The following is a 12827-nucleotide window of genomic DNA, read 5'->3' as shown; positions in this document are numbered from 1 at the left end:
TGTATAAACACACATATATATGTACGTGTGTATCTATATTCTAAAGAAAATTTTTTCTGAAATAGAAATAAAAATAGAATTAGAACCATCCACCAATAGATTTTTGTGGATAACAAGTCAATTGGTAGCTTTCAAATACCAAAGAAATGATGAATTTAGAAACATGTGTTCTATTGGTTTTGTAGTAAGACAAAAAAGAGGTTTCACAGATACAAGTTATGCCAGAATGGTGCCCTTTTCTTGATGGATACAGTGTTGAAAGTACAATTCCCAGGATTCCCATTAGCCTAGACCCAGAGAAACTGGTACAAAATGATGTCCATTGTCCATGAGGCAGCTCACAGGTGAGCACTCAGAGGGGGTCCTAAGTCAGGCACATGGCTGGTCCCCTTGCTGTAACCCTGTCCTGCCCTGGGATCATCAGTTAGTCTCTTGGTCTGTCCTCTCTGGGCTGTCAGCCTCCTCTTTCACAAAGCCCCGCCAATGGTAATGTTCTACAAGAAATGGGGGACCAAAAAAGGCCTCTATGCTTGGGAGCTCCACAGAGCCCTACCTGGTTTCAGTGTTAACAAAACCTTAAAACTGCATTTCATGGAACAAACACACAAAAATACTTTCATCTGCTGCCTCCTTGCAGCCTTCCAGGTGCCAAGTGCTAGACATTTGAAGACTTGAAGAGACTGCATAGCCAGCTAAGAAGAAAATCCACTTGTTCTAGAAGCACAGGCCACAGCTTGCCTTGGCCAGAATCCTCTAAATCACAGAACTCCAGAGAAACTTGTGTAACACACAGAGAAAAGGAGCACAGCGAATAAATCTGTTTTCAGTAAAACACCTTCCAGTTACAAATTAGAATATATGCTGGAAATAGATATTGCCTTGAAAAAACAGTAAGACATGGTATGTAAACTTCTCAAAACTCTTTTGATGTCCAAGTCACTCAATAAATGAAAATGCTAAATAAATATTAAATAATAAGTGTTTGATGATGACATGCTACTGTTTAGCTGCTCAGTCACGTCTAACTCTTTGTGACCCCATAGATTGTAGCCCATCAGGCTCCTCTGTCCATGGGATGTTCTAGGCAAGAATACTGGAGTGGGTTGCCATATCCTTCTCCAGGGAATCTTCCCGACCTGGGGATCAAACTCCCATCTGCATTGGCAGGTGGATTTTTTACCACTGGGCCATCAGGGAAGCTTGATGAAGCTAATTATCCAACTAACATATATGTATATATCTAACATATATACATGTAACATATATATGTATAGGGTTCTTGCCTGGAGAATCCCAGGGACGGGGGAGCATGGTGGGCTGCCGTCTATGGGGTCACACAGAGTCAGACACGACTGAAGTGATTTAGCAACAGCAGCAGAAGCAACATATATATATATATATATCTCACAAATACATGTTAGTCAAGCATCAGTTTCTTTTTCATCAAATAGGACTGGTCCAGAGAGCCATACTGGGACTACTTTTCATGACTGGACAATCTTCTGGATGGTTCTAGCCCAGAAAACCAGTTATTTTTTTTCCAGATCAATGAAATTCCTGATAGTAAAACAAATATTTGCGCCTATTCTGTAGTTAGTTCATCTGAGCCCTCTACAGCTACCACTTAAAACAGAATGCAGTGTTCAGTGAAGATTCTCATAGCTGTATTAGAGAATTGGGGTCTACTAGGAAATAGTAAAACATAAATCGAACCCAAAAATGAGAGAAAGCAACAAAAATAAAGTAAGTGTACAGAACGCAAAAACAAAGAAAGAGCAGAAAATCATAATGTTTTGACATGCTTGGACCACATGTAAAATAAACATAGCTTCCAGTTTATTTATATGGTGAATAAATACTTTAAAAAAATCTTCCTATTTTAAGTGAAAGGAGCAACAAAATGGAACAACAGGCTAGGTGACTCACCAAATAGGAGGATATAGTAAAATACAAAAGATAAATAAAACGGAACTGTGAAATTTGTAGTTTATCAGGGTTGTGGTGAGGGCAGCAAAGCTCTATAAAAAGATCCTTAAAATGAGCATGAGGGAACTGGAAAGTCTGATCCAAAAGGGAAAAGGCAAAGAAAAAAATGTAGACTATGGAAAGAAGAAATAAAGACAAAAAAAGTGGACATATGAATTAATGAATCGGCTAATCAATTAGGTAGTCAGTTAGTGAGATACTGACCTAGTGAGTCCTAACTGGAGAACCAGGCTCAGTTTCCTATACAATCAATAGCTGGCAGTCAGGGCCAGTTATTGAGCAGTCCTAGAAACTTCCTTTAATTATTATCAAGCTCCTTCTTGGCTTTTATTGCAATTTTAAAGAAAGTATGGAAATGTCTCAGGTGCTAATGTGCCTGGTTAGCTCTGCTAAGATGTAAAGCTGAGTAACCCTTTCTGAGACAGAGGAGATAGTGGGCTGAAAACAAGTTTCTGGCCAGGTTTTGCTAAATAAACAGAGATGACACCTCTGAAGATTTGAGGACAAGAACAAGCAAGGATTGCAGCAGGTGCCCTTACCTGATGTGCCTTCTCCTTCCAGGAGAACTGTAGTCTTCAGAGTTGCTCAGCTCAGAAATGAGCAAAGTGAAGCTCTGAAATGCCTGGCTTATCATACCTTGAACTTCACTCACTCTTGCCCAAGCTTAGTCATGTCTGACTCTTTGCAACCCCGTGAACTGTAGCCCACCAGGCTCCTCTGTCCATTGAAGTTTCCAGGCAAGAATAATGGAGTGGGTTGCCATTTCCTGTTCTAGGGGATCTTTCTGACCCATGGATCAAACCTGCATCTCCTGCAGCTTCTGCATTGCAGGCAGGTTCTTTACCACTAGCGCCACCTTGAAACTAGACTTTCTAATTAAGAGATCCGCGTCTCTCCACTCCTCACTCTACATCTCATCAGGCAGGTGGTGTCCCCTGATAAGAAATCAGACATGGAGAACCAGGAAAGAGGACAGGATTTCCAAGATCCTTCACAAAGGAGGCCTGCTGCTGCTAAGTCGCTTCAGTCGTGTCCGACTCTCTGTGACCCCAAAAACGCAGCCCACCAGGCTCCCCCATCCCTGGGATTCTCCAGGCAAGAACACTGGAGTGGGTTGCCATTTCCTTCTCCAATGCATGAAAGTGAAAAGCCAAAGTGAAGTCGCTGAGTCGTGTCTGACTCTCAGCGACCCCATGGACTGCAGCCCACCAGGCTCCTCCGTCCATGGGATTTTCTAGGCAAGAACACTGGAGTGGGTTGCCATTTCCTTCTCCAATGCATGAAAGTGAAAAGTGAAAGTGAAGTCGCTCAGTCGTATCCGACTCTTAGCGACCCCATGGACTGCAGCGACCCCATGGACTGCAGCCTACCAGGCTCCTCCATCCATGGGATTTTCCAGGCAAGAGTACTGGAGCGGGGTGCCATTGCCTTCTCCGAAGGAGGCCTAGAGACTATTTAAAGCATTACAAAAGCCTACACTTGCAGAGTGTGCTTATATTGATATCTAATTATTGTGTTTGTTTTCACTGTTCTCTCTGAAATAATTGTTTATACATTCTGTGTGACTAAGGTTTTTCTTTTTTTCATTTGCATGCAATAAGAAAAATAGCTTTGTTTATGTAAAAACAAACAAAAACTTAAAAGCAGATTCAGAGGTGTAGTACACACCAAAATCCAAATGCAGTGAGTTTAAGAGAAGGTGGGGAAAGAGAAATCAGAGACCATAGTATAGAAAAATGTTTTGAGGAATTTGGTTTAAGTTGAGCAGACACCTAGGGCTAATGGGGGAAACACTTTTTTAAAAAACTGGAGTCAAAGGTGTGTTTTATGCTATAAGGAAAATGCATTAGAGGGGGGAAATCATGCAGACAGGGAGAGTTGCTAGAACAGTGACCTTGAGTTGGAAAGAGGGAGAAGGCTCTAGGGAGGGAGATCTGGGTACGTGTGAGGATAAGAACCCTTGAAAGGGCTGATGTGATTTTTTTTTTCTATTTTCTTCATGAAATAGTAAGCGAGGTCCAGAAGTGATGAGTAAGAAGTATTGGAGATTTGATGAAGAAGAAGAAAGCACAAAGTCGTTATCTAGATGCACGCAAGAGAGAAAGTAGAATAGGGAATATACTATGATTGCCACATGATATTGGGAAATATAATGATTTTATGATTGCCATATGGCATTCCAGTTCTGCTTAAGGTTCATGAAAAAAGAAAACTGAAGTATTAGGTGCTCAGTCATGTTTGTGACACCATGGACAGTACTGTCCATGGGATTCTCCAGGCAAGAATACTGGAGTGGGTTGCCATTTCCTCCTCCAGGGGATCTTTCCAATCCAAGGATTGAGCCCAGGACTCCCACATTGCAGGCAGATTCTTTAAGGTCTGAACCACATTAATGGTGATACTTAAGGTTCATGTTCAGGAATTTAGCAGAAGACCAATCAATAAGGATATGACATTTTCCTCATCATTCAATGGAGTAGGGGGTACAGGTGTGTGCTTGGCAGAATGTAATAATTAGCCAAGTTTGAGAATTTTGCTGAGTTGATTGTGATGAGGGAAGAGTAGGGCAAGGCAGCTGGTCATATCACAAGACAATGATTAGAACCAACTGCCACGGAATCCAAGCTGGATGAGAAGTGAAGCCTGAATATGAGTGGAATGAGGGACAATGAAGTGGTGTGAAAGCATGGTTTTAGGTGGAGCGGTGGGGTTTGAGGATTGGTGGTGTTTGGGGACTGGAGGAAGTGAGCAGGAAGGATGAGAGGTAACAGTCTGAGCAATGGATGCTGGGAATTGAGATTGTGGAGGTGGTGCCAATTTTGGTACTGACAAGGTATGGGGAGGGAGTGGCTGAGAGAGGGATGAGATTACTGGAGGAGAGGAGGCTAACAATCTCAAGCAAAGGGTGCTGGAAAGATCTTCTGTGATGGTAACTGAATGCCCCCCAAAGAAGACAGTGGTGCTGTTAGGAACAGCAATAGTGACCTAGGATTTTCCTGTCCGAAGAGTGGGCCAGCAGCCACAGCAGCACTGGGCTTCTTGTTGGTCACTTAGGATCTCAGGTCCAGAAATACTAAATGAGAATCAACAGTTCAGTGAGATCCTCCTAGACAACCATATGTTTATTGACGTTTGTGAAGCACTTAGCTGAAAACTCAACATCTTTGTGAAATGAGGAGTAACTCGGGTGTTGCAATGATTATAACAAGAAGGGAGGGATCTGTTGGGGGTACAGTCTGATGACAAAAGATTCAAAGCTGGATGTTTTTAGGGAAGAAGTTTGGTGAATGAGCTGAAAACTGCAATGAAAAGCAAGAAGGACAACCGCCTCATATGAGAAGATGCTAGGGAGGCAGTGTTCTTAGGGGGATCTGGGTTTCATTTAGAACAAGAAGATAAAATGAACATCTAGAGACAAAGTTGAGTATCTTTGAAGACTCGAGAATAGGTTGAGTTTGCTGATTAGGGGCTGTGTGTCAACAGGGCACAGTGAAAATGCTCAGAGGTTGAGGGAGTATTGGAGATGGCCTTATTGTGGTTATCTAATAGAATTAGTGGGGCAAGTCTGGGGCTTACCATAGCGACAGACATAAACAAGGATGAAAGATATGGTGACTTATTCCTGATGGATTCCAGGCAGATAAAGACATCACGTCTATCAGTGTCATAGGATAAAGAAATGTGGGTTTTCAGGGGGGACTTCTCTCCAGTTTCAATTATACAGGTTTGGAGGCCAAAAAGGAAACAATTCTACTTTTTTCAACAGAGAAATGGATAGACAAAGTTAAATTTATACATATAATAAAATGGGCTTCCCAGGAGGCTCAGTAGTAAAGAATCCACCTGCCAATGCAGGAGATGCAGGAGACATGGGTTTGATCCCTGGTCGGGAAGATCTCCTGGAGTAGAAAGTAGCAACCCACTTCAGCATTCTTGCCTGGAGAATCCCATGGACAGAGGAGACTGGAAGGCCACAGTCCATGGGGTTGCAAAGAGTCAGACATGACTAAGTGATTGAACACACACATACAAGGTAATAATATAGTGAAGTTAAATAAAGGAGTCAGGGTCATGTGTTTTAAAGTAGCTAAAACTCAAGCACATAATGCTGAGTGAAAGAAGTGTATTCCATAAAAGAGTTTTAATATCAAACAATCAGCTTGATAACACTTTGAAAAAAGTTCAATACAAAACACAATAATGGATGTTCTTAATGAATATATTTGTATACATGTAAGGATATAATGAACATACACTTAAGAAACCCTGATGATGATCCACCAGTTTTAGGAAATTGTTTACCTCTGGAAGAGAAATAAGAAGGTTAGAGACAGGATGTTAGCAATATTTAAAAAGAAAAACAGATCTGAAGCAAATATGCAAAGCATCAACATCTGTTCTATCTTAGTACACATAGGAGTTTTTGTTATAATTATTTGAAATGCTTTTTTCATTTTTAAATAATACATGAAAATGGTAGATAATGGAAGAAAAATTATAATTCACCACTGAGCCTTGGAAGATAGACACTGAAGTTCTTTAAAAATGATGACATGGCCATTTTATCCAGTCACCTCTTCTTCCTTTAACTTGTAGGCACAAGAACCCATCTCAACCTTGTCATGTCCTTCCTTTTCCCCTTCCTTCTCCAGAAGTAACAAGAAGGATAAGTGCATCCAATTTTCTAATACAGAACAATGTATCTTTCACATCTGTCTTCTCTTTCTAGGTTGTTCCAGAGACACACAGTTTTAAGCTAAATAGTATCTTAATATGTAAATGGACTTTTGTCTTCCCTGGATAGTTACTTCCCTGAGAAGCAATTTAATTCCTCCTAAGTGCCAAGGACAAGGAAATAAACATATTACTGTAAAAATTGCAAATTCACCCGCAAAACACTACAGGTTCCTTCTTTTGCAAACAAGCATATTGATACAACTTTTCCCACTGTCAACGGGGTATAAACTTTGAACTTATGGTGAGTTTGTGGTGATGATGATGAACTTGAATTATGTCTGAGAGACCTCTTACTGGAATTAATCATGACTCTGAGGTTCAATTTTTTCTCAATGCATCATTACATGGACTCATAAATCAGATCTCTAAAGCAACTGAATTCATCTGCCTCTACATGTATATATCAAGTATAATCAATGAGCTGAGAGTCCTTTATTTGCTGAGCAAACTGACCTACTTCATCTTGCTAAGAGTGTTCTCAGTATATCAATGAAATACACATGGCAGCCAAGAAGCCTGATCAACTTGTCACAAAGCAAAATCAACCACTTTAAGTAGAAAGCATTTCTGTTTTCACCATAACTCAATAATCACATTTCTTTCTGATTTTTACTTTTGTAAAACTAGTCAGTTTTATTTAAGCCCAGAATGCATGTAATATAACTTCTAAAATAACCCATGCAATTTTGAACTATATGAGTAATATCTAAGTCAAGGGCAATGTTGTGTGGATGTAGTTCTCAGTCTTTTCATTATCATCTCCAAAGGACTCTCCCCTTCTCTAGGGGATCTTCCTGACCCAGGGATCGAACGTGCATCTCCTGTGTCTCCTACTTTGCAGGCAGATTTTTTACTCACTGAGCCACCTGTGAAATCCTTTTTTTAAGACATGATTTTGTAATTGTCCCATGCTCCTTGAGATTTTAATATCATAGATATCATGTATATCTCTTTTACATATTGTGTGTACGTCTGGGCTTTATTCATAAAACTAGTAATTTTTTTTTTTTTTTTTGCCCTCTAAGAATGAATTTTTGCCCACTTAGGGGTGATATCTCTCCTGTTGAGAATGCCTGCTGGATGGGAAGTTCTGCCGTTATATTATTCTAAACTTACAAATATTTTAGTACCTACCCTTCTCTCCTTTCTTGTTTAATCTTCACTGCAACACCAGTACATTAACATATACTAAGTCATACTGCAAGTAAACAGGATCAGTTAACTGTTTTCCATCCATCCTTCATTTCCCACTAGGAATTTGATCATTACTTTAAAAGCAGAATGTTTTTCACGCCCAGGCATCTGCATATCACCTTTCCTTTTGTTCCTTCTTTAGTTGACCACGATGGTTCTCAAATTCTAATGAACAGAAGAATTTCTGTGCAGAATTGTACACACCATATCATATGTACCCTCCATTACGAGTTAGGAAAGGGCTTTTTCAAGGGTAATTTTGGCTATACTCAGTTTTCACCTTGCATGCAGATCTGAGAAGCTAACCATTGTTTAATTTCACACAATTCCATGCATTAGTCAGACCCTAGCTCAGTCTGTATTCAGGTCTGGGCATTAGTTTTGAGAAACAAAGACAAACTAAATTATGCTTTTCTAGAATATCACAACCATAGCATGAGGAAAATGGTTACATTACCTGGGAACAGTTAGCCTGGGAAAAGAATGCGAAGGGAAGACCTCATAACTGTCCTCAAGTATTTGAATAACTAGCAAGTAGGATTAAGCCATTAATGCAAAGTGGGTATGAGCCCAGGTGCTGGCTTGAACTCTTTCAACTCAGGAAGATAACATAACCAATCTATGACTTAACTTCATTGTCTAAAAAAAAAAAAGATATTAACAGCATTTACTGTATTATGTGCCCATATTATCCACAGGGATAAAGAGAAGATTAAGTAAGTTAATATACTTATAAACTGCTAAGAACAGTAGCTGGTAGTATCATGTACTATCCTAATGTCAGTTTGAGGAAAGTGTTAACAGTTCTACGATATGTATTACTAGCTTTACATATCACAATGTAATGAACGCCCTGGATCTGGAAGTAATCAGGCAGAACCTGGTTGAGTATCTGTCAGTGATTCTGCAACGCAGACTAGATTAGAGGCTGGGCTAGGGGGCTGGGCCTCATGATCTCTCAAGATCCAGTCAGTTCCAAGACTCAGGGTGTCTCCAGAACCAGCTAATTATCTCCAAACTTAAGCTCCTTGAACATTTGGTCTGAGGGAAGTTGTTTGCAAAATTGACCCATAAACAGAATTCCACACAGCAGCGGCCTAAAAATCTTCCCTATGTGGTTGGTGATGTGTCTTCATTCCTGTTCAACCACAGCGCCAAGCCCATGGGCTCCCTGAACATTGGGGCCCCACGAGCACACCCTTTGGTCCTTACACTGAAAATTCTTTGTTAGTCTCCCAATGAGTGAATGACTGCCAGTTCCTGCTGAAAATATGTCCCGACCTTAGATGGACTGTGTTTTCCTTGGTGCTAACAATGACTAGCCTTCAGTGCTAAGAAAGGGACCATACATCGAAATACTTGTTGTGATACTGCTTACCCAAATATCAATGCAACATATGGAAAGCTACAAACCCAACAGCTCTATTTTAGCATATATACAGGGCTCCAGTAACTGGGGACGGGCAATGATTTCTACTTAATTTGCAGAACTGATCAGACCAGTCATCCATAAGTCACATACACATGCCCACAGACAATTTTATGACTCTACTTTGAAAAATATTAATCCAATGGTCCTCATTTCTTTTATTCTTCCACCTTTCTTTAGTATTTCTTCAGTAATTTAGACTTTTCTTTACTACTTATAACCTTTTCCTTCAAAGTCTCTTTTCTCCTGACTCAGGACTTGCAAATCTTTACGTCCTCTCAACCTGGCAAGTGCATCGTGTCTGTTTTGTCTGTTTCCACCTCTCTTTACCCTCCTCTTGGTGTTGCCCTTAGGTCTCTGCTCTTTACATTCTTCTCCTGATGAACTTGTTTCTTTTCCTTAATCCCCAAATTCCATTCACTCTCAAACCATTGAAAAAGTCTCCTTAGGGGATGATAATGAAAACAAGGTTGAGAAACTTTGGTTGCCTTTGACTTGGACACCATATTAACTGAGTTCAAAACTGCACTTGGGGGACTTGCCTGGTGATCCAGCGGTTAAGAATCCACCTTGCAATGCAGGTGTTGTGGTTTGATCCCTAGTTGGGGAACTGAGACCCCATGGGCTGTGAAGCAACTAAGCTTGTGTGCCGCTACTACCTAGCTGGAGTGCCACAACCAGAGAGCGTGTACACCACAGTGAAAGACACATCAAAGACCCCATGTGCTGCAACAAAGGCCCAATATAGCCTCATCAATTAATTAATTTAAAACCTGCACTTGTCATAGAAGCCATATTACATGCATTTTGGATTTAAACAAAATGCACCAGTTTTACAAAAGAAATTTGATTATCGGGCGATGATAAAACAGATATCTTCTTTTAACCTAGTAGGGTTGATTTTGCATTGTACCATGTCACTCTTCCTAAACGATTGATGTGGATGCTTCTGTTCATTGATCAGTTAAGGACAGTCTTAGCTCAGGCCTCTAGCCCAGGCATCAGTTAGAGAGCTTTACTCACAGGATGGCTCCATGCAAAAGCTTCTACCAAGATCACAATCAAATCCTGCTCACTGCCCATGACTTGATTACTCCTCTGTGTGTGTGTGTGTGTGTGTGTGTGTGTCTCATTCGTCCCCTACTCTTTGTGACCTGCCAGGCTCCTCTATCCATGGGATTCTGCAGGCAAGAATACTGGAATGGGTAGCCATTCTCTTCTCCAGGGGATCTTCCCAACCCAGGGATAGAAACCGTAGCAGGTGTCCTCCATAGCAGGCAGACTCTTCACTATCTAAGCCACCAAGGAAGCTCAGACTACTCCTCTATTCAGATTCCAATATCCACCTATCTCTGACTCTTTTCCTCCCCTTAGTCTTAGTCACCTCCCTACAGCCAGTGAGCCACAACGTACCACTGAATTTCCCCTGCAAAATGTCACTGGCCTACCCTTTCCTTTGTATTCACATGTAAGCCTTCACAATCAAGGATCTGGAACACAACAGAAATTCATCTTTTCTCATTGCTTCTGGCCTGCCTCCTCTCCAAGCCAGCACATTAACCTCCTAAAACACTAGTCTTCACCAGTTCATTAATGCTTCATCCAATAAATATTTATTGAACACCAAACCCCTCTCCATGAAGACACTCCAGAGTGGCAGCCACACAAAGGGCACCCAATAAATTTTGGTGGAAATTTTGTAAAATTCTCATATTTATTTAGAGTTAAGGAATATCCTCTGAGCACCTTGACACCGCTAATTCTTCCTAGAGCAGCATTGAGTCAAATGACCTGGGTCACAAGCTTTCTTAGCATAATAGTGTAACATATTGAAAAATGTTCCTTGGGGGACACTGTGAGTGCCTCACACAACCATATCAATGCTTCAATGTCCCCTTCCAGTTTGCCATGGCACAAAGGACAAAGTCAAGGGAATGTGAGAGGCATAAAGACGTTCTTATTCTTGTTATTTATTTGCCTAGCCCATACCTCCACATGGGGTCAGGCTTACAAATGAAAGAAGTATGGAGTTGTTTTTTCTTAAGGCTCATCAAAAAAGCCTTTGACCAAAAATATCTCACCTTCTGGGCCAACCTCAGAGTGAAACTCACAAGTTAGTCTTTGGAATTAAAACATCAAGGGCTCAGCCTAAAATGTTATTAGGGAAGTGACATATTAAACCAGGGTTGGCCTTTAATTCCTTACTACCAATTAAGCTTGTGTTCAACAACACATCAATTCTTTCACAGTCTTTCACATATCTTCTCTTCCTTTTCACTTCTGATTCTGTCACTCATGGTTAGCTCTGCTCAGGGCTAGCTAGCATGCAGGTTTGTGCAGGTTGAACACTTAGCATCTCCAGGGACAACTATGGCCATGGACCACAGAGACGACTGCATTTCCTGATCAGCTTTTCCTTCTCTCACTCCCATTCTATTAAAGAAAAAAAAATTCATCTCTCTAGTACAATCTATATCAGTTCAGTTCAGTTCAGTCACTCAGTCGTGTCCGACTCTTTGCAACCCCATGAATCGCAGCACGCCAGGCCTCCCTGTCCATCACCAACTCCTGGAGTTCACTCAGACTCACATCCATTGAGTCAGTGATGCCATCCAGCCATCTCATCCTCTAGCGTCCCCTTCTCCTCCTGCCCCCAATCCCTCCCAGCATCAGAGTTTTTTCCAATGAGTCAACTCTTTGCATGAGGTGGCCAAAGTACTGGAGTTTCAGCTTTAGCATCATTCCTTCCAAAGAAATCCCAGGGCTGATTTCCTTCAGAATGGACTGGTTGGATCTCCTTGCAGTCCAAGGGACTCTCAAGAGTCTTCTCCAACACCACATTTCAAAAGCATCAATTCTTCGGCGCTCAGCCTTCTTCACAGTCCAACTCTCACATCCATACATGACCACAGGAAAAACCATAGCCTTGACTAGATGAACCTTTGTTGGCAAAGTGATGTCTCTGCTTTTGAATATGCTATCTAGGTTGGTCATAACTTTCCTTCCAAGGAGTAAGCGTCTTTTAATTTCATAGCTGCAGTCACCATCTGCAGTGATTTTGGAGCCCCCAAAAATAAAGTCTGACACTGTTACCACTGTTTCCCCATCTATTTCCCATGAAGTGATGGGACTGGATGCCATGATCTTCGTTTTCTGAATGTTGAGCTTTAAGCCAACTTTTTCACTCTCACTTTCACTTTCATCAAGAGGCTTTTTAGTTCCTCTTCACTTCCTGCCATAAGGGTGGTGTCATCTGCATATCTGAGGTTATTGATATTTCTCCCGGCAATATTGATTCCAGCTTGTGCTTCCTCCAGTCCAGCGTTTCTCATGATGTACTCTGCATAGAAGTTAAATAAACAGGGTGACAATATACAGCCTTGACATACTCCTTTTCCTATTTGAAACCAGTCTGTTGATCCATGTCCAGTTCTAACTGTTGCTTCCTGACCTGCATACAAATTTCTCAAGAGGCAGATCA

The sequence above is a fragment of the Bos javanicus genome, chromosome 16, assembly GCF_032452875.1.
Source record: "Bos javanicus breed banteng chromosome 16, ARS-OSU_banteng_1.0, whole genome shotgun sequence".
Classification (NCBI taxonomy): domain Eukaryota; kingdom Metazoa; phylum Chordata; class Mammalia; order Artiodactyla; family Bovidae; genus Bos; species Bos javanicus.
Note: the sequence above shows the minus strand (reverse complement) of the source record.